The sequence below is a fragment of the Lissotriton vulgaris genome, chromosome 4_1 (genome assembly GCF_964263255.1).
Source record: "Lissotriton vulgaris chromosome 4_1, aLisVul1.2, whole genome shotgun sequence".
NCBI classification, from domain to species: Eukaryota; Metazoa; Chordata; class Amphibia; order Caudata; family Salamandridae; genus Lissotriton; species Lissotriton vulgaris.
Window position 1 is genome coordinate 1,476,054,231 of NC_141691.1, and position 22,231 is coordinate 1,476,076,461.

General features: G+C 50.7%; 1 protein-coding gene across 1 annotated transcript in view; it reads right to left on the reverse strand.

The window, feature by feature from the left end:
- Nucleotides 1-22,231, reverse strand: part of PRKDC (protein kinase, DNA-activated, catalytic subunit) — a 2,818,033-nt gene that overhangs the window by 2,621,806 nt on the left and 173,996 nt on the right. The gene's annotated exons all lie outside the window — the stretch shown is intronic.

Sequence of the window (22,231 nt, forward strand, 5' to 3'; positions counted from 1 at the left end):
TAAGCTAACATTTGTAAATAAGGCTAAATAGAAGTAGGTAAGGCTAGGCCAGGGCTTCTAAAACGATACCCAGTTAGCTAAGAAAATGAAAACTTTAATTACGTCCAGGTAAGCTCAACTCAATGTTGCACTATTATTTTTTTTGGACAAATGAAAACAATATACTCACTGTAGAGTCGCCATACCCTTCTTCTCTGGAGACATTAGATGTCCTGTCCTGAGAGTGAGTGAACTGAGGTCTGATAAAGCAGCCACAAAAATAAATGGGGTCCCCAAGGGTATGTACGTGAACGCACCAAACTCCAATCTTGCGTATAATCACTTGATTGTGTCCTCGGTTCATAATCACCGCATTTGCTGTCAAACTAATTACATGGACTTGTGAAGAAAGGATGGCAGTAGCTCAGTAAGAGTAGCAGTTAGTGAATGAGCAAACGTGCAGTGAGTAACGTATACATACTCTTAACACCTCAGCCATTGTGTTGTGCATGCATGGATAAGCATTGCAATCACAAAAATGACGGAATGGCAGATATGACACCTGCAAAGAGTTAGTCTTAAGTACATGGAATGGTTCATGTAGGGAAAATCCGTAGGACCTAGGCCACTTCACTGTCACGTAATTACACCTCCACTGGACCCACTGCCAGTTGACTAAGGGTCAGATCCAAAACCACCACGCACTTACAACAAGTATTTACAATGCAATGGTCTCGGCATTATCAAAGGTAGAGCTATTGGAATTGCTCATTTTTTTTAATCTTAAATAAATGGCATTGTCATGTACAATGCCAATAGGTTAATCGCTCGCAAATGCATGACCTATTGCATTTACACCCACACAGAGCCACCCACACACAAAGCCACCCACCCACACACACAGAGCCCCACACACACACACACCGAGCCCCACACACACACACACCGAGCCCCACACACACACACTGAGCCCCACACACACACACACCGAGCCCCACACACACACACACACAGAGCCCCACACACACACACCGAGCCCCCCCACACACACACACCGAGCCCCCCCACACACACACACCGAGCCCCCCCACACACACACACCGAGCCCCCCCACACACACACACCGAGCCCCCCCACACACACACACAGAGGCCCCCCCACACACACACAGAGGCCCCCCACACACACACACACAGAGGCCCCCCACACACACACACACACACAGAGGCCCCCCACACACACACCCAGAGGCCCCCCACACACAGAGGCCCACACACACACAGAGCCCCACACACACACAGAGCCCCACACACACACAGAGCCCCACACACACACAGAGCCCCACACACACACAGAGCCCCACACACACACAGAGCCCCACACACACACAGAGCCCCACACACACACAGAGCCCCACACACACACAGAGCCCCACACACACACAGAGCCCCACACACACACCGAGCCCCACACACACACCGAGCCCCACACACACACCGAGCCCCACACACACACCGAGCCCCACACACACACCGAGCCCCACACACACACCGAGCCCCACACACACCGAGCCCCCCCACACACACACACCGAGCCCCCCCACACACACACACCGAGCCCCCCCACACACACACACACCGAGCCCCCCACACACACACACCGAGCCCCCACACACACACACCGAGCCCCCCCACACACACACCGAGGCCCCCCACACACACACCGAGGCCCCCCACACACACACACAGAGGCCCCCCACACACACACACACAGAGGCCCCCCACACACACACACCGAGGCCCCCCACACACACACCGAGGCCACACACACCGAGGCCCCCCACACACACACACCGAGGCCCCCCACACACACACCGAGGCCCCCCACACACACACACAGAGGCCCCCCACACACACACACACCGAGGCCCCCCACACACACACACACAGAGGCCCCCCACACACACACACAGAGGCCCCCCACACACACACACCGAGGCCCCCCACACACACACACCGAGGCCCCCCACACACACACACCGAGGCCCCCCACACACACAGAGCCCCACACACACACGCACGCACAGAGCCCCCACACGCACAGAGCCCCCACACGCACATAGCCCCCCACACGCACAGAGCCCCACACACACACAGAGCCCCACACACACACCGAGCCCCACACACACACCGAGCCCCACACACACACCGAGCCCCACACACACACCGAGCCCCACACACACACCGAGCCCCACACACACACCGAGCCCCACACACACACCGAGCCCCACACACACACACACCGAGCCCCACACACACACACACACCGAGCCCCCCCACACACACACACCGAGCCCCCCCACACACACACACCGAGCCCCCCCACACACACACACCGAGGCCCCCACACACACACACCGAGCCCCCACACACACACACCGAGGCCCCCCACACACACACACCGAGGCCCCCCACACACACACACAGAGGCCCCCCACACACACACACACCGAGGCCCCCCACACACACACACACCGAGGCCCCCCACACACACACACCGAGGCCCCCCACACACACACCGAGGCCCCCCACACACACACCGAGGCCCCCCACACACACACACAGAGGCCCCCCACACACACACACCGAGGCCCCCCACACACACACACCGAGGCCCCCCACACACACACACAGAGGCCCCCCACACACACACACAGAGGCCCCCCACACACACACACAGAGGCCCCCCACACACACACACCGAGGCCCCCCACACACACACACAGAGGCCCCCCACACACACACACCGAGGCCCCACACACGCACGCACAGAGCCCCCACACGCACAGAGCCCCCACACGCACATAGCCCCCCACACACACAGAGCCCCCCACACACACAGAGCCCCCCACACACACAGAGCCCCCCACACACACAGAGCCCCCCACACACACAGAGCCCCCCACACACACAGAGCCCCCCACACACACAGAGCCCCCCACACACACAGAGCCCCCCACACACAACCACACACACAGAGCCCCCCACGCACACACAGAGCCCCCCACGCACACACACAGAGCCCCCCACGCACACACACAGAGCCCCCCACGCACACACACAGAGCCCCCGATGCACACACACAGAGCCCCCGATGCACACACACAGAGCCCCCGATGCACACACACAGAGCCCCACACACACAGAGCCCCACACACACAGAGCCCCACACACACACAGAGCCCCACACACACACAGAGCCCCACACACACACAGAGCCCCACACACACACACAGAGCCCCACACACACACAGAGCCCCACACACACACAGAGCCCCACACACACACACAGAGCCCCACACACACACACAGAGCCCCACACACACAGAGCCCCACACACACACACAGAGCCCCACACACACACACACAGAGCCCCACACACACAGACGCACAGAGCCCCCACACGCACAGAGGCCCCCCACACACAGAGCCCCACACACACAGACGCACAGAGCCCCCACACGCACAGAGCCCCCACACGCACAGAGCCCCCACATGCACAGAGCCCCCACATGCACAGAGCCCCCCACACACAGAGCCCCCACACACATCCACACACAGAGCCCCACACGCACACACAGAGCCCCCCACGCACACAGAGCCCCCCACACACACAGAGCCCCCCACACACACAGAGCCCCCCACACACACAGAGCCCCCCCCACACACACACAAAGCCCCCCCCCCACACACACAAAGCCCCCCCACACACACACCCAGAGCCACACACACACACACACCCAGAGCCACACACACACACACACACCCAGAGCCACACACACACACCCACACCCAGAGCCACACACACACACACACACACACCCAGAGCCACACACACACACCCACACCCAGAGCCACACACACACACCCAGAGCCACACACACACACACACACCCAGAGCCACACACACACACACACACCCAGAGCCACACACACACACACACACCCAGAGCCACACACACACACACACACCCAGAGCTACACACACACACACACACACCCAGAGCTACACACACACACACACACACCCAGAGCTACACACACACACCCAGAGCTACACACACACACATACAAGAACAAGCACGGCAAGGGGGCAGGGAAGCAAGCACAGCCAGGGGGCAGGGAAGCAAGCACAGCCAGGGGGCAGGGAAGCAAGCACAGCCAGGGGGCAGGGAAGCAAGCACAGCCAGGGGGCAGGGAAGCAAGCACAGCCAGGGGGCAGGGAAGCAAGCACAGCCAGGGGGCAGGGGAGAAAGCACAGCCAGGAGGCAGGGGAGAAAGCACAGCCAGGGGGCAGGGGAGAAAGCACAGCCAGGGGGCAGGGGAGAAAGCACAGCCAGGGGGCAGGGGAGAAAGCACAGCCAGGGGGCAGGGGAGAAAGCACAGCCAGGGGGCAGGGGAGCAAGCACAGCCAGGGGGCAGGGGAGCAAGCACAGCCAGGGGGCAGGGGAGCAAGCACAGCCAGGGGGCAGGGGAGCAAGCACAGCCAGGGGGCAAGGGAGCAAGCACAGCCAGGGGGCAGGGAAGCAAGCACAGCCAGGGGGCAGGGAAGCAAGCACAGCCAGGGGGCAGGGAAGCAAGCACAGCCAGGGGGCAGGGAAGCAAGCACAGCCAGGGGGCAGGGAAGCAAGCACAGCCAGAGCTGGGGAACTAGGGGGCAGGGGAGCAAGCACAGCCAGGGGGCAGGGGAGCACGCACAGCCAGGGGAGCAAGCACAGCCAGGGGGCAGAGGAGCAAGCACAGCCAGGGGGCAGGGGAGCAAGCACAGCCAGGGAAGCAAGCACAGCCAGGGGGCAGGGAAGCAAGCACAGCCAGGGGGGCTGGGGAGCAAGCTATCCCGGCAAATTTAGCGGATGTCCAGGTTTTCACACAGGAGCGACTGGAAACAGAGGGAGGCTTGTCTTCATATGTATTCCAAGGAAGGACGAGTCAGCAGTTCTTATCAGAAAGCAATTTAATTAGTACATAACAAGCTAGGTGTACAAGCTGCATCTATGTAGTCATTTTGTGCATCGTTGTATGTACTCCTATGTTGATAAGCGCTGTCATTTAAGTTGCCACTACCACTCAGATATAACATTGTAGACCTTCTAAGTCTACTAAACGACCCTGTTTTTGGCTTTCAAAAACCTGGTCACCGTATTGTCAATAGAACACATAATGCATGGGCAGAGGCGGCCGCCATGTAAGGTGTGGGCAACAAGCAACGTACCCGACTGGCGGAAGCGTAGCGCCATGAAACATATATTGGCTTATGTCCGCAGTTCCTGTTACTCTGTAAGAATGTATTCTTTCAGTGAAACAACCTTACCTGCAGACAACTCGCAGCTCTGCCACAATCTCCGCGTTGCAGCCCAACTCTTCTACCACTGAGAGTTCTTCCTCCTCCGCATCGACTTCCTCCTCTTCCTCCAAGGCGAGGTCCCGGAGTAGCAGCACCTCTCGCCACAGCGTACTCAAGGATCTCACGTGAAAGGTTTTGCTACTTACATCCTGGACTTCATATTCGGGAACGGTGCACCGTTCTCCTCGTGTGCTCTCCTCCCCTCTCGTCTCCTGGTTCTCTCTCTTTCACCCCCCCTTTTTCTTTCTAATATCTAACCCCCCCCATTCTCTCTTCTCCCCACTCACTCTCCCCTCCATCTTTCCCTCTCTTTCTCTCGGCGTGTGATTGAGCGCCGCACGCTCTCTCTTGCCTTGTTTCCTCTACACGTGCCCCCCTATCGTCCTTTGTGATCTTGCTCTCTTTCTTGTTCTCCCCTTTCTTGTTTTGCTTCCTTCGTTCTCCTGTCACTGTATATCATCCTCTGTTCCCTCCCTCCCTCTGTTTCTTTTTCTCACCCCCCTTCGCTACTTCTCTCTGCCACATCTTTCTCTCTCCCTCGCCATCTTTTACCCCTCTATTTATTCTGTCCCTTTCTCATCCTCGTTTCTCTCCCTCTAATTCTATCCATCCATCTATCTCCACCTCTCTCCCTCCCCTCTCGCCCCCTCGTTCCCTGTTACTCCTTCGCCCCTTCCCTCACCCCTTCTGCCTATTTGTTTCCCCCTCACCTAAAGTCTCCATAAACTCACTCAACTCATGAGTGCTTGTAGCAATGTTTTTTTAATGTTTTCTGTCTTTTAGTTGCTCTTTTGGCCCCTCACAGGTTCCGTAGGGGCTGCTTCTACCTCTATTAAATGTAGAGGCCACTGGGCCACCGAGGAGGGAGTACGAAGGTGAAGCCCACGGTAGTGGCGCACATTAGACCCGCGTGTGTGATCCTGGGCTGGTAACAGAGAGGGGGAGGGGCCTGAAGGTCAGAGCTGGGGTTCACTGGTGCAGGAGTGTGTGTGTGTGATCCAGGCATACACAAGGGGGCGCTGAAGTCTAGCAGTGAGATGCACCAGCAGAGCTTTGTCTAGGGTGCAGTCATGAGATAGAGAGGGCTGAAAGTCAACATTAATGCACACTGCTGGAGCTGCTGGTGTGATCCAATAAAGATACACGGATGCTCGGGGTCACGAGTGAAGTACATTAGCAGAGCTGCGCGCGTGATCCTGGATAGGTCAGGACTGAAATATTTTGACAGAGGTGCTTGAGTCTGCCCAACCATGGCACGCGCAGGTGGTGAGGGGCTACAGGTCATGAGAGAGGTGCTGTGTGACCCCAGTGAAAGGCAATCATGGGTGCTGACCGCCGGGAGTGGTGTGCAGTGCCCCTCTCTCTCTCTTTGCTCCCCCACCACTGACTCGGTCTCTCTCTCTCCCCTCTTTGTCTCCCTATATTTCCGTCTCTCTCTCGCTCTTTCTCTGTACCTCTCTTTGTATCTCTGTATCTCGCTCTTCCCCTCTCCTTCTAGATCTCTGTATTTCTCTTGTCTGTGTGTCTCTCTCTTGGGCGCCATGTACGAGCTGCAGGCGGCTGCCGGGGACTCGGAGATCGACGTGGAGAGCCTGGAGCTGGACGAGGAGAGCGACGCGCCCCCAAGCCTCAGCCCCCCGAAGGCCGGGGACACCTGCGAGGAGGAGGAAGACGACGAAGAGGAGGAGGTGCCGCCGGGGTTTCGCTCCCCCGCACAGGGCACCGACAAGGGCTGCGGGGAGCAGAGGAAGCTGACGTAGGTGGTGTCCTGCCTGAAGGGGCACAAGCGCTCCTGCGCTGGCGGGACTGTCAGTGTGCTAACTGCCTGCTGGTGGTGGAGCGGCAGCGGGTCATGGCGGCGCAGGTGGCGATCCGGGTACAGCAGGAGGGGGGCGGGATACAAAGACACGGACAGCAGGAGGGGGACGGGATACAACGGGAACCAAGACACAGACAGTAGGAGGGGGGCAGGATACAACGGGAACAAAGACACGGAAAATAGGAAACACAAAAGACCCAACAAAACTGCACGTATAAAACAAACATGTGCTTTACCTTCAAACGGAGCCGGCGGCAGCAGTGATCTTCGGGCGCCCAGGGGACAGGAGGGTGGGGGACTGGGTAGAAGAGGCAGCGGCAGGGTCCTGCGGCATAAGACGATCAATCCTCACCTCACCGCGGACGAGAAAAAATGGCGCCTGCCAGCTTCCAAATTTTTCGGATTCGGGGGCGTGGTTTTGCTGTTTTGAGTGACAGACGTCAGTGTCTAAAGAACAGCAAAACCTACGTCCCCAAATCCGAAAAAGACGGGGCTAAATCGGAGTGACGCATCTCTCCTCCAATGGCTGGCCTCCGATTAGGAAGCCAGCCAATGGAGGAGAGTCTGGGCAGGGAGACAGGTTCCAAAGCGCTACTAAGGGACATTAAATCTCCGGCCCCAGACTGCGCAAGCGCAGCCTTTAGGTCCTCGACCTAAAAACAGACTGAACCAAAGTACCTGGATACATGTACACCACCCCCTCATTACACACCAGCAAAGTATCAATTTTCAGATAACTCATCTGAACCACAGAAAGCCTTTCAAATAACAGACATGAAGGAGCAAGAAAACACTTGCAGGGGCCCATGAACACAGCTACAGTGTTGGGAGGGTCTAAGACGTTCACCCACAAAACCTCAGTTAAAATTGTAACCCAATTGATTGGCATCCGACGGCATGAACCCCCGACCAGTGATCTCCAAGAGGCTACCTTGTGTCTGTTTCCAAGCAGAGGCATTCAACTACTGCAAGCAGTGGCCTATGTGGGCTGCTCTGCACCTCCTGCAAAATCGTCACTTAAATGTTGAGTCGCCTCACGCATGTCTCATTTATTAATTTATAAAAGCACTTATAGAGCACGAACGAAGGCCCTTGGGCATCTCGGCGCTAAGGTTGCTGCAGTGTTTAACCCACAAGGGGGGCAGAGGTTCATTGGTTAAAAAAGCCAAGTTTTAAGTTGCTTGCGAAACGACCAGAGGGAGGTGCTAATTTTGATTGAGTGTGGCAATGTGTTCCACAATTTCGGTGCGGCTACCAGGAATCTTCTGTCCCCCCATGTGACAGATTTGGTTCGAGGTACCACCAATTCATGCAGACTAGAAGAGCGTAGCGTTCTTGAGGGACAGTAAGGGATGAGGTTTTGGGTAAAGAAGGCAGGTCCAACATTATGTAGAGCCTTGTATACCAGACAAAGAGACTTAAACATAATTCTCTTTCTCACTGGTAGCCAGTGGAGCTGTCTTATGGTGGGTGAGACCGATTGATATTTGGGAATGCGCCCTAGGAGCCTGGCGGCAGCATTCTGAATAGCCTGCATTTTCCAAAGCACTCTCTCCTGGGCACCTAGAAACAAAGCATTGCAATAGTCTAGGGTCGACAAAACCAGGGAGCTCACCAACGTTTTTCCGGCACTCTCAGGTAAGAAAGGCAAGATTTTCTTAATGAGCCTTAGTTTATGTAAAGCTGAGGAGGAGATCTGGTTGGCGTGTGGTAGAAAGTTTAGGCGGTTGTCAAAAATGACTCCCAAATTCCTCACCTTGTTAGTCGGGTCCGGAGGCTGGCCCATGGATGATAGCCACCAAAGGGGGGACCACTCGGGGATAAATTGCCAAAAATTACAACCTCCGACTTATCAGAGTTTAATTTCAGGCAATTCTGAGCCATCCAACTCCCGATAGCCAGCATGCCTTGGTTAAAGTTGTTGGCTATTTTGAGCCCGTCATTCTTGACGGCAAGGACCAGTTGAGTGTCATCTGCATAGGAGGTAAGGCTCATCCCGTATGCCCTGATGACTTTGGCAAGGTCCGACACATAAATGTTAAATAGTGTCGGACTTAGGGATGAGCCTTGGGGAACTCCACATGGCAGTGACAGGGGGGAAGATTCAAAAGGTCCGACAGTGACGACCTGGGACCTATTTGCCAGGAAAGAGGCCAGAAGATTCTTAGCCTTGCCTCGAGTACCTGTGCTCTCGACACGGTCCACGGTCCTGGCAACTATCTGGGTTGTGGTGGCTAGATGAAATGAAAATGTGGCTGTGAGTTTGCCCATGCGGTTATCCACCTGCTCTGCTCCAGGAGCCCATTCTTCCAGTTTGTGGTGGGGCATTTGTGACAGAAGGTAGTGCATGCCCTCAATTTGGCCATCTTGGGAACGATGAGTGGAGCCGGGCCTTGGTGATTTACCATGACAGGGGGAAGTGGACGAGAATGATGGACATCTTCGTATACAGAGCGAGCCCATTCGGTGACCATCTTGAAACCACAAACCTAAGTATACAAACATGATTCTGGGTGGCCTCCGAGCCACAGCCCACATGCAGAGACTTGATCCACTTTATATACATATTTTTTTAAACACACTATATTACTATTTCTAAGTAATGCATACAACAGAACACAGAAAATAAAAGGCATTAACAGTAGCAGTCGCTATCAAACAAGCCAGAAAAAAGACAATACGCAATATAACAAAGTACAGTCAATAATGCTTACTTATAACAAATCAGTATACAAATCATGATGCAGCAATATGATGGTGATCCCACAAATGTCCTAAATTTAACATGTCAGAAGGGACAGCCGCTAACAACTTATGTAGGTGCTTCCAATAACGAGCACATGTCAATTCCTGAAGGAAAAGCTATTGCGCTTTTTGCTCTTTCTTGAAGTACTGAATACAATGAAGATGAGCTCCATAATTTCAATCAAGGTCTCCTAAACAAATTGGCCACAAATAGGTAAACCTATGAAAATAATTAGACACCTTAATCCCAATGTCCAGGAGGCCATTGTTTGAGCAGTCTTATATGTTTATGCAATCTTCATATAATTGTATATTTTTTTTTTTACTTACAAGCCATTAATGTTTATATCTCGTTCGGTTTCTGTCGATTGCAGAGAAAAGTCTCCACATATTTTTCCCCAACACATTAACTTTCATTTTTGGTAAAGTACCGTTTTCACTTTATGCTTAAAATTGCATGTACAGGTACTTCCGGGTCTATGTCAATTAATTTCTTATCAACTGAAGATCCGTTTAACTTTATTGCAACTGAATTCAACCACTTTAATGACCAATGAATTTCATGCCATTTCTCCTCCTTTATCAGAGTCTTGTAACATCAAACAAAAAGTAAAATATTAATTCTTCTTAAATGATCACAAATCTTTAACGAAGCTAAAGAACGACGAATTAATTTTGGACTACTCTTGCTGGCAATTCCATACCTTAAATGCTCATAGACAACTGCAAGTCTTGGAGGATTGCTAATCTAAGGTTGTATGTATTTATGACAAAAGTAAAACTAATACTTAATGTTTCCAATGTTAAGCTTTATCTGGGTTACATTTTAAGCTTCTCTCTTGCCAGCTTTCTGCTTCAAAACTCATTTATTTCAGCAATTATATGAATTCTGCATGGGGTCGCTTCTTCGCTAAACCCAGTACTCAGAAGCTATTGTGTCTGGACTTTTTAAACAAACAACAACTTTTTTTTTCTCACCACATGCAGTCGCGATCTAGGAGCATCTTTACTTAATTCTCAAATTACTAGCCATAGTCCTCAATGTTCATTATAAGTTTCTAGCACCTATTTATGCTGTATGCAAGACAGCCCACCATTTATTCAAATATAAGCATCCAAAAGGTGTATTTTTGCACCTCAAGTCTTCGGTATTGATGCTTTAAGCGGAGGAGCGACGCCCCACTGCTTTGCAGCAGTGAAATAAAGGAAAAATAAAATGATAATAACTCAGTTATTATTATTTTATATTTTCCTGCTGCAGCACCTTTGTGGACGGGGCTGCTCAGATGACAGAGGAGCAGGGGGACGAGAGGAGGCACACTAAGCGTGCATGACTGTTTGGCCGGCTAAACCGTCATGCGCACTTTTCATGTTCTCCACCCAGGCTGTATCACAGACTCGGTAGAGAACATGCCCAGTCTCCCACTGCCTGTCTGAGCGCTGCCTGTCTGAGCACCGAACCACGGTGCTTAGACCAATCACAACACTACATTGCAGCTTTGTGACTGGCTTTGGGGAGCCTGGGTGCTTCCTGTTCTGCTCCGACCGAAGAGACGACGGAGGAGAGAAGCAGAGAGGAGGTAAGGGATTTTTTTTACACCATCTTACCCAACCCCAACCTCACCACGCTACCCCCGATCCGTGCCGGCCGCCGCTGGATGCTTTAACACAGATACTAGTAGGTTTCCGTTCCGTTAAAAAAATATATATAAATCCAAGTGAAATTGGAGGCTTCTAGGACATTAGGATTAAGGTGCCCACCCACCCAGGCTGAGAGTTCCTCTCAGCCTGTTCGCCTTAGTGGCACTTCCACATAACTCAAGTGCTTAGTGCTCTCTGGACCAGCAGCAATCACATATTTATCAGATGCTTAGGGACCTCGCGCATAGCCCAGATCTAACACCTAGCTCAGGAGTGCCACTTTAGGGAACAGCTCAGTAACCTAGCCTAGGACATTGATTTACCGCAACTGGAAATCCCTAGGACACCCTACAACTCCAAATTATATGTAGGAAGTACTTGATATGAGTAAGGTACTAACACAATTCTTGGACTGACTCAATAGTTTCCCTCAAATGCTCTGGTGTATAGTATATCCTGTGGAAGTACTTAAGAACTAATCAAAGTATAGCTGAGACTGCAGTCTCTCTTGGGACCATTTATACCTCCTTTCCTTCCTTATCTCCCACCGTCCATGGGTCATTCTCCCAGCTTGCATGTGGATTCTTGAACAAATAGGGCACATTTATCATAAGGGTTCAATAAACTTGGAAAATGCCTTTACAGCCAATACATCAATGGTGAGATTCGCCTCGAGGGGGCTGCAGAATCTGGCAAGTGAATGCTGCAGCAGGAGGCACCTGCACAACTGAGATTTATGTAAATCAAAATCTAAACTTAGGTCAGAAAAGGATTTCACGTGAACTCCCACCCACAACATAGACAACACTCAATACGCCTGTCAGGTCCCAGAACAGAAAGCCCATCAACATTAAGTCACATTCCAGTCTTCTGGCAAGACATCTTTCTGAACAAAGAACCAGTTATTAATCATGAGATGAGTAACCCAATACGACAGAGGGCGGGAGAGAGATCAGTAGGACACACTGATCAAGAGGGGCTCAGATTCTTTGTTCTCTATAAAACAATTACTTATGGCAGTCCCAACTAACATGAAAATCTTAATGCCACTCTCTGTGTTGCAGTATCAATATTCTACTCCATAAATAGAACAGGATTGAAAAACGTTAACATTCTGCATAATATGTCATATTGCAGTCCTACACTCACAGACTACCACGTATTTAAACAAGGTCTCATTCTGAGACCTGGGTATATACGGATTTCTCTCCGATATTTAATGCACCATGCACGGACTTAGAATGATTCTGCTGCTCAATGCAGCTTGTAGGGCTTTTTGCTGGCCTGCTGCATTGCAGCTTTTGAATTGGAAGGGGTGGATTTTGCAACATTTGGGCCTCGAACACCCAGATGCCCAGGCCACAAACTGTTTGAGAACTAGTCACAGGGACCATAGTCAATGTGATGGAAATAATGGGGAATGCCCAGATGTCCGACAAAAAAAGGTGAGGCACACAGGAAAGTGGCTGATTTACTCCTTTATCGGTTTCTCACTGCAGGAAAAAGTAGGTCCATGCGAAACGCTGCAGCTTTGATTTTCTATATAACTCAGAGAGCAGGGCCATGAAGGTAGCTATTTTAAAATATCTATAGGACTTTGCGGAATTCATGCTTTCTTCATTTTAGTAATCAGTGGGGGAGCTAAATCCCCCTTAGGGCATTGTGACTTAATAAAGAAATGTGCATGCTTCATAACAAAGTAGAGCCTACCATCTGGATTTATAGATGGTAGTTTTCAGACTGTCTTTAGGACTAAGGTAGAAGGGGTACCTTCTGCTAAGGGCATGATTAGGTCTATATTGAAAACAAGCGCCGTCTTCACCCTTTCCAGCCCTTATTCGCTCTGGGTACCCTTCTTCAGAAAATCAACAGAAGTCTGAGCTGATTTGACAGCACTGCATGCTCGGCCATGAGGTGTGGAAGGAGTGCCACCAATGGGCTCACATTGACCATGCCTCTGTTTCTATTCACACTACAGCACTCATTGCCTGCATTGATCACCACCTAAAATTGCTGGTCAGCCTGCAAGTGAAGCAGTCACCAGTAGCGACCCCAAGGCCTCAGCCATGCAGATAGCTACACATGGTAGAATGATATGCGACCAAGGTTGGGCTGCAAATGGGTGAATCAGAAGTGGGTTTAGTGGGCAAGGCAATGGGTGTGGTAAGACACTTCATACTTACCATTAACGTTTTTATATGCAATGAAACTTCAGAACGTGAGAACTGCTCAACATGACCTCTCGTTTTGAAACATCAGATAAACTGAGATGAAACGCTTCAATTTTCGTTTATCAGATACTTCAAATCAACTTCTTTCTGAATTTAATAAACAGTAAACTGTTTGTGGAACTGCCAAGCTTTGCCACAGTTCAACCAATAGAAATCCCCAATTAAACTCCTCTCCCCCCCTTTAATAGGCTGGATTGTTTTTTTTATAAATCTTTTTATTGATGACAATATTAATATGATGCAAACATATTCACACATCATTATACTGAGCATTACATTAATTAGGAGTAATACCTTCATTCACATAAATGTATCTTCACTTCTTGTATACCCTCCCTAAGGTGCTCTACTCATTCAACACACGGGGTTAGATGAGGTGTCCTTTGCAGAGGCTCACAGATAAATAAGCTGGATTATTGTATGACTTGTGAGAAGTTGGCCTGATATATGATGTTCACTAGTTCTAGTGATCACCTTGTATCAGTCCAAACAACCCTTATGGTGATTGGTTGTAAGTCAACCTTATAGACCAGCTATCCTAGTACCGTGGACAAAAGCAGTCTTTAGGCTAAACTCTGAATGGCATGTGAAGCCAGCTGTTTTACCACATATAACCCCTTGAATACCAAGTGAAAGGACACCACACAGGTTGTTATGAAAATAAACAGATATTTATTAAGTAACATACACCTCTGAACTCTTTATGAGGTCAGAGGGCTAAGCACATGACAATACTTGAAAGGAAATACGAGTTCGCACAGTATTTACAAGACCGCCTGAGGGGCGCAACAAACCATATACTAAATAAATGGAATGCGAAAGTCAATCAAAGGAATGGAGCTGTCCAGAGGCTGTAGAATCGCTGGGACCACACTACCCTGACTGGAGGTAAGTAATAGGAGGCCCACAGAACGCGTGTGCAGAGTGTGAACTCACACGCGAGATGCGTACAATCGTCTATGGACAGTACAGTTTAAAGAAAAGGTGAGTACGGACATCCCGGACTAGGTAGAACTGAAACGACAATGGAACTGGACACTAGGATAGTGAAGCTACCCCTGAGCACCGAAATGCTCGTGTTACCTCTCTCACAGGCTGCGGGTGCATAGGTGCCAAGTCGTGTCGGGTTCCGGCGTTGGAGTCTATGGAGCCTGGAGGAAAAGATGCTGCAGGCGGTCAGGAGGAAGATGTCCGGTGCAATCCAAGGGTGGATTGGTGAAGAGAGGAACCTGAAAGCAGAGGGGACAATGTTCAAAGTCACTAGCCAGTGACTGGAGTGGAACCAGGAGTGGAACCATATGTCGTCGTCGCGATCAGGTGAAGGTGGACGCTTGTCTCAGCAGCCACGTGGACCAGGCGGTGTCTTCGACGACCAGGAAGGAGGCACGAGCTGTCCCACGCAGGCTCTCGCTGTCGGCGGAGTCGTCTCCGGATTCGGGTTCAACAGGCCTTGGCAAAGGCAACCCACGTGGTGAGTGGAAACGGCGCCTGGAGTGGACCAGGAGGGTCCGGGGTGCTCCTCTTTTGGAAGGGAGCAAGGGCCAGTCTGGAGCAACCAGACCAGCAGCAAAGTTGTCGGTGTTCGTCGTCTAGGAGGTCACTAGTCAGCCGGCAAGTGACCAGACAACGCGTCGAGCAGCAAACAGGCAGAAGGGCCCCACGCAGATCTCGTGGATGCTGGAGGGCTGATCTTCGATGCAGGAGCTGCTCGGGGTCGGGGCTTCAGTCCCCAAAGCACTTGCACGAGGAGGCCTCGGAAGTCGTGCTGGAGCGAAGTGCTGCTTCTTTCAAGATGGCCGGTCCCACGTGTCTCGTCGCACCCACGGGTCTCAGCTCGGCTGCAGATGTGGGTTGAGGTCGAAGAGGTCTGGGAATCCGGGTCTCGTCGGGCTCTGAAGTCTGGATCCTTTGCAGGAAGCCGACAAAGGGAAGTCGCGGTACGCTGATGGTGCCTGCAGATGCAGGGTGGACACTCCTTGCCCACAAGGGAGATTCCTTCTGTGTTCTGTGGAGCAGAACCAGGGTGGACACTCCTTGCCCACAAGGGAGATTCCTTCTGTGTTCTGTGGAGCAGAACGTCGAGGTCCAGAGTTTCTTCTTGTGAAGTTGATCAGGATAATCTAATTTGGAATGGGACCAGCTCCTACCTTTATCCGGCTAAAGGAGGCTGCACTACAACTAGGTCCCTCCTCTGGGTGGGACCAGGAAGGGGGGTGGTTACACCCCCTTTCCTTTGTCCGGTCCTGCGCCAGCTCTGGGGCTGGAGTGCCCCAGGAACTGGTTTGGACCGGCATATGCACAGGGACACCTTGTGTGCCCCAGGCATGTCTCATTCCTTTCAGCCCTGTCCTACCTAATACACAAAATCCTGTCTGGGGTGGTGCTAGCACCCCCCAAGGCAGGAAACCCTTTGTCTAAACCTCCCTCGCTGGAAGGACTCCCAGCAGCAGGAGGTCAGACTTGTGTTTGTGGTGGCAGCATCCATTTTGTGATGATGAGGCTCGAGTTAACTTTAACCGGGGTTCACAGTTACATACATGTCGTGTCCCTCTAGAAGGGTGGAATGCTAACCCTGTCGCCAGAATTGGCGAGGGGTTAGTATTCCAATTCGTATGACACCTTACTCGACATGTTTTGATAATGCGATACCAAAGTTAGCAAATAACCGCGAGGATTATAATGCACTTAAGAGTATATGGTACGCGTTATCATGGAACAGCTATTAGGACTTGGTTCCGCAAGCTGCAAACGGGCTCAGCTCATGCCAGAGCACCATCTCACACGATTCCAAGCACTCTGCCTTCAGGATTGTTAAGGCCTGCCATAGGAGTGACTGATAGGAATCTATGTGTCCATTTTTAGGGTTAGATATAGGTATACTATATCTACAGCAAAGGGTGATTACACCACCTTGCCCCAGCTGTCGTGCAGCCAGTTGTGTCCGATTTAGATGGCCAGCCAGGGGTGGCATAATACATGCTGCAGCCCCTGGTAGGCCCTGGGTACACCTATGCCCTGAGTTACAGGGTCTGATAAGGTGGCCCAGTACCAATTGGATATTATGTACCTAAGGTACATGGAATCCATTTTACAGAGAGAGCAGTAGGCCTGGCGTCCTGATTGGCAGGGTCCCAGGCCAACTAGGTCAAAAACCAGCTAAAACACAGGCAAAAAAAAGTTGGGGGCAACCATAGTCAGGGGCTACCTTCCTACACTATATCTAAAGCAAAGGGTGATTACACCACCTTGCCCCAGCTGTCGTGCAGCCAGTTGTGCCAGATTTGGGTGGCCAGCCAGGGGTGGCATAATACATGCTGCAGGCCCTGTGTACACCTATGCCCTGGATACCTAAGGTATGCTGTACAGGGACTGATAAGGTGGCCCAGTACCAATTGGTAAATGCACCTAAGGTACATGCTTGTCAATTTAGAGAGAGAACAGCTAGGCTGTGGGTCTGATTAGCAGGCCCACAGCCAGGGAAAGTCGTAAACCAGTGAAGCAAAAAACCAAAAATCGGGGGTGACCATAGGATTGCAGACCCCACTCTCCTACATGACTGACAGCATTTGACCGGCTCCAATATGGGCCAGCGAACAACCTTTGATGAGAATTGCACATGTTGGTTATTAAATGTTTATTTTTTTTGTATTGACTTCTTAAAAAGCCACTGCAAAGGTTCCATACTAAAACTAGCGTAATGCACTATAATTTGGGAGAAGACCTGGTACAATATCCTGATTCACTAATAGATGTTTAAGACGCCTGGTGTTATAAAGAAAACAATTCTTCTTGGGCTAGGATCTGCTCGGTTTGACTGGCCTAGGCGCTTGATGCTCTGAGAAATGTTATATTCCTTTAGTTGTAAGCAGAAGGCGATTGAGGGAACTCCCCCCGTTTACTATGGAGCCCAAGAGTCATGGACTGTATGGTTGTGATATGCATTAATTATGTTGTGATAGTATAATGCAAATCCCCAATTAACTGGGCTTGTCCCTTCCTGTGCAGAACTCCGTTTTTTCAGCCCACCAAGACCAACCACATTCCCAGCTCTATTTGGAAATTCCATGTAGGATGGTACCTGTAAGAAGCCTGTTTTGTTGTGATAGCATAGGTTTAACACTAGCGAAATAGGATATTAGAGGGAAGATGAAGTGATGAGCTTGGTGGCTTGATTTAGGACTGATTGATATCATTGCTGGAGGGTTTTAATTTTACCCAAGTAGATCGAGCACGGATGGGAACCTGTGCACTACAACACTATTGTGTTATTACCTGGTTTACATCCTGAACAGTCCCAATTCCAGGGGACCTTGTGCATATAAAGGGAATGGCAAAATGTCCGAGTATTCCAGCCTGCTTGTGCTACGTTACCACCAGGCAATCCATATTTACACTAGCAGCAGAAAGCGGGCGGAACCTCCTCCCTTCATGTCTTTTCAGTGCAAAACTTAAAAATGGGACACAGCAAGACTCTCAGCGGGGGCACTTAGTCCCCATCACCACCTGCATCGGCTACCAGTATCAGTACCTCATGGTCGGACCTGGATACATTTGATGCTATTCTTGAAGAAATCAAAGCGTCTGAATCTCTGTGGAGGAAAAAGTGGATGCAATAGCTGTGGACCTCAACCTTCTGCGAGATGACCATCGTAAACTGGCAGACCGTGCATCAGATACGCTCTTCTTTTTCCTTCACAACTTAAAATAATCATGGTTCAAGAAACCCATTTCTTTCTGGATCCTTTGAAGGACTGGAACTCAGGGGAGAGCCCAGGTGTTTCCACACAATCGGACGCCACCCAAACCTAGGAACTACTGTTCACAGAAACAAACTTAAAAATCCTCCTCAACAATCCCTTTTCAAAACCAGGTCTAGTATAGTCAAAGATCAGCCCCTCTTGGGGGCAGTGACCTTTCGGGTCCCCCAGAGACCCAGCAAGCACTTCCTCAGAAGTCTCCTTTGATGAAGACACTTCATCGTGGCTCCTAGAGTGACCCCTGCAGACAGCCAGAGACATAATTTAAAGCCACACTTCTTTGGCATATCTCTCTAGCCTACATACATTTCATCCTAAGCCCTCAATAGATATGTTCAAGTGGGGCGCGAACCCCCTCAAACCCTTCTCATCGAGGTCCACTGTATCAGTCCTTCTTAATGTCTACCCTTCAGTGATTAATCATAAGAAATTCTGTTAGATATGTCACTGACCAATACTGGGGTCTCATCCCTGCGTACAATGGACCCAGCACTACACCCCACCCCCGGGCTTTTCCCTGGGTCTCACATGGGACCACGCCTCCTACTCTAGTTAAACGGCTGGTGCCACCTTGAACGGTATCATTAAAACAGAAAGCCCTAGACCACAATATTACACCCTCAGCCCCACCCTCCCAGTGGACGCTTTTTTTGAAAGTTCAGAGAGTTTGCAAGCTGCTGTTTGCCTGCTGTATCTGCTCAGTGTTTAGTTCAGCTTGAATTCTCCATGGTTAAAGTACTTCAAGAGCTGTTGACTCCTCCCTTCACCATTCAGTCTAACCTGGAGCTTATGCGAGGGACCTCACACCTCTGCAGGGGAAAAGGCAGACCTATAAACAACTCATGTTATGATGCATAGACAAACATTTCAGATACTCTCCTGGAATATTCGGGGGATGCAAGCACCATCCAAATGACACAAAATCCACTACTTCCTCAAATACGGGCAGTACACAGCGCTGATTCAAGAACCTCAAATCACACATTCCAAGGGAGAGAGAGACTCCAAAGGAGATGAAGGGGTCAGGTTTACACCACCAATTACTCCGCTTATACCAGGGGGACCATAATCCAGATTAGAGCAGGAACCCCTGTTTCAGTCCTGTCTAAAGATATAGATCTGAAGGGAAAAAGGTTTGTCCTCCTCTAGACCATATTAGATGGTTCCCCGCCTATAACATGCATCATCTACACCCCTAATTTGGACTAGCCCAACTTTTTTAAAAACTCTCCGCACACCTAGCTAAATGGAGACATATCCCTTGGATACTAGGAGGGGACTTCATCTAGGTCTTAGAAACTTCACTGCACCACTCCCACCCTCCTATTCCCAGTGCCCCACCACCTCCAAAGCAAGGAACCTGGTCTCACGGCCTCAACAATGATCCATACCAGACTCCTGGTTTCATCTTAATCCTGATGTCACACTGTACTCCTATGGCCTTTCGCCTCAACATTAATCTAAGACAGAATTGTCTGTTCAATGGCACTTACCTAGGGCAGTCTTTCCTCCCCATCTCCACCTGCCACCTCAGCCCTTGGCCTTTGAAGTCTTTGCTTTCAGATGGACTCTAGCAGACAAAATTACAGACTCTTTTGATCACACTGCAGAGATGGCCTCCTCCCTGGCCATGGAAGTGGAGGCCTTTAAGGTTGTTATTAGAGGCACTTATATCCACACCCCCTCCTAGGGTGTGTGGGGGGGACCCTATCCTAAGAACTTCCTAGGGTTGACAAAGATAATAACGAGGTTGAGAAACAAGTAGTTGCAAACCTGACACTCCAGGTCTTCCTGGCCCATTTGCGAGGGGGAGAGTCCACCCTTGTGTAACGGATGCAGGGCCTAAACTATATAGCCCGAGCTCACTCAGAGAGGGATATATCTGGCTGTCTCCAGGCATGGCCGTTGAATAGAGAATCCAAACTCCTCCATGGACAGCCCTGCTACATCCAGATGGCACCTTGCATTATGCACAGCAAGAAATAGATGAGATATTTGTCAATTTTTATATTTAACTGGTCTAGCTACTTTATTTGGTCCCCATCATGAGAGATCGATATGGTTGACAGATTTCAGCCGAACTGCCACTCTTTATGCACTTGTGATGGAACCTTTGGTGGCCGATGCATGTCTCTGAAGGAGAGATTGGGGAATTCCATTTCACGGACAATACATATGCAGTCTCCCTCTATGCAGAGGATCAAAGATCTATTGTGACGATCACTCTAGTGCTGCTCTCCAATTACACAACTTTGCAATTAGCTCAGCCCTACGAGTGAGCTGTAGCAAGTCCCGTCTAGTCCCCTTTACCCCCGGATAAGGCTCCAGTCCAAGTAGATTTAGGAGGGGAATCGGGGGCTTCAAGGGCTGTCCAGCTGTATATCGTTACAAAAGGGGGTGGTGATGGACGGAGCATCTGAATCAATCAAACACTCACACCCAGTCAAAAGATCTGGGTTTAATCCATCACCGTTCTTTAGCCCACTCTGCCACCCCAGTTCAGACATGGCTATATGCAAATCAGTCTGACCCTGTGCCTCATGGGAACAGTCCAGCCCGAACTGCCAAGCCATGTCTTCCCTGGACCGGAAACAAGCTTCCGAGGACCGGTTTCTGGCATTCTAGCCGTCTTCAGCCCGGCTTGCTTGAATCCAGTGGCAAAGTGAGCAAGGGACTCACGTCTGAGCATACCCTGCCACACTTATGGCGGCCAAAAGCGGTACAAAAGGGGGTGGTGATGGACGGAGCATCTGAATCAATCAAACACTCACACCCAGTCAAAAGATCTGGGTTTAATCCATCACCGTTCTTTAGCCCACTCTGCCACCCCAGTTCAGACATGGCTATATGCAAATCAGTCTGACCCTGTGCCTCATGAGAACAGTCCAGCCCGAACTGCCAAGCCATGTCTTCCCTGGACCGGAAACAAGCTTCCGAGGACCAGTTTCTGGCATTCCAGCTGTCTTCAGCCCGGCTTGCTTGAATCCAGTGGCAAAGTGAGCAAGGGACTCACGTCTGAGCATACCCTGCCACACTTATGGCGGCCAAAGGCGGTACAAAAGGGGGTGGTGATGGACGGAGCATCTGAATCAAACACTCACACCCAGTCAAAAGATCAGCTGTATATCTGCACTTTCCTTTGAGGAGACAAGCACCCTGAAAAAGCTTCTTGATCTGGCAAAGATCTGGTCTTAATAACCCCAGGTGTCTGCCCCCACAGTGAACTCCTTCGGCTATTACAAGTGACCCTGACCTCTTTAGGATGTTAAAGACTACCAGGAGTCTGCCACCCTAAGCTCCCTCCATATTTCTCCTTGGTCTCCCGAAGAAACATGAGTATCTCACTAGAAGTGAGCTGAGGTTCTGTAATCAGGCTCAAATTTGCTCCCTTTTTCAAAATGGCCAACTCCAGCCATTTCCAGCCTTAAAAACGCAATTTGACTTCCATGAAGGCCAGTTCTTTACATATGGCTTTCTGTTTCGAGCCCTTAGAGACAGGGAGATGATAGGAAAATCAAGCCCGCTGCTCATTATATGTTATACACCCTCCATACAAAGAGCACGGGCAAAGACTTATAACCTTGCTGTCAAGAGCCCTTGTAACCAGAAACAAGGAAGAGGTCCCTGAGCATTAAGGATATACCTTATGTCGTAAA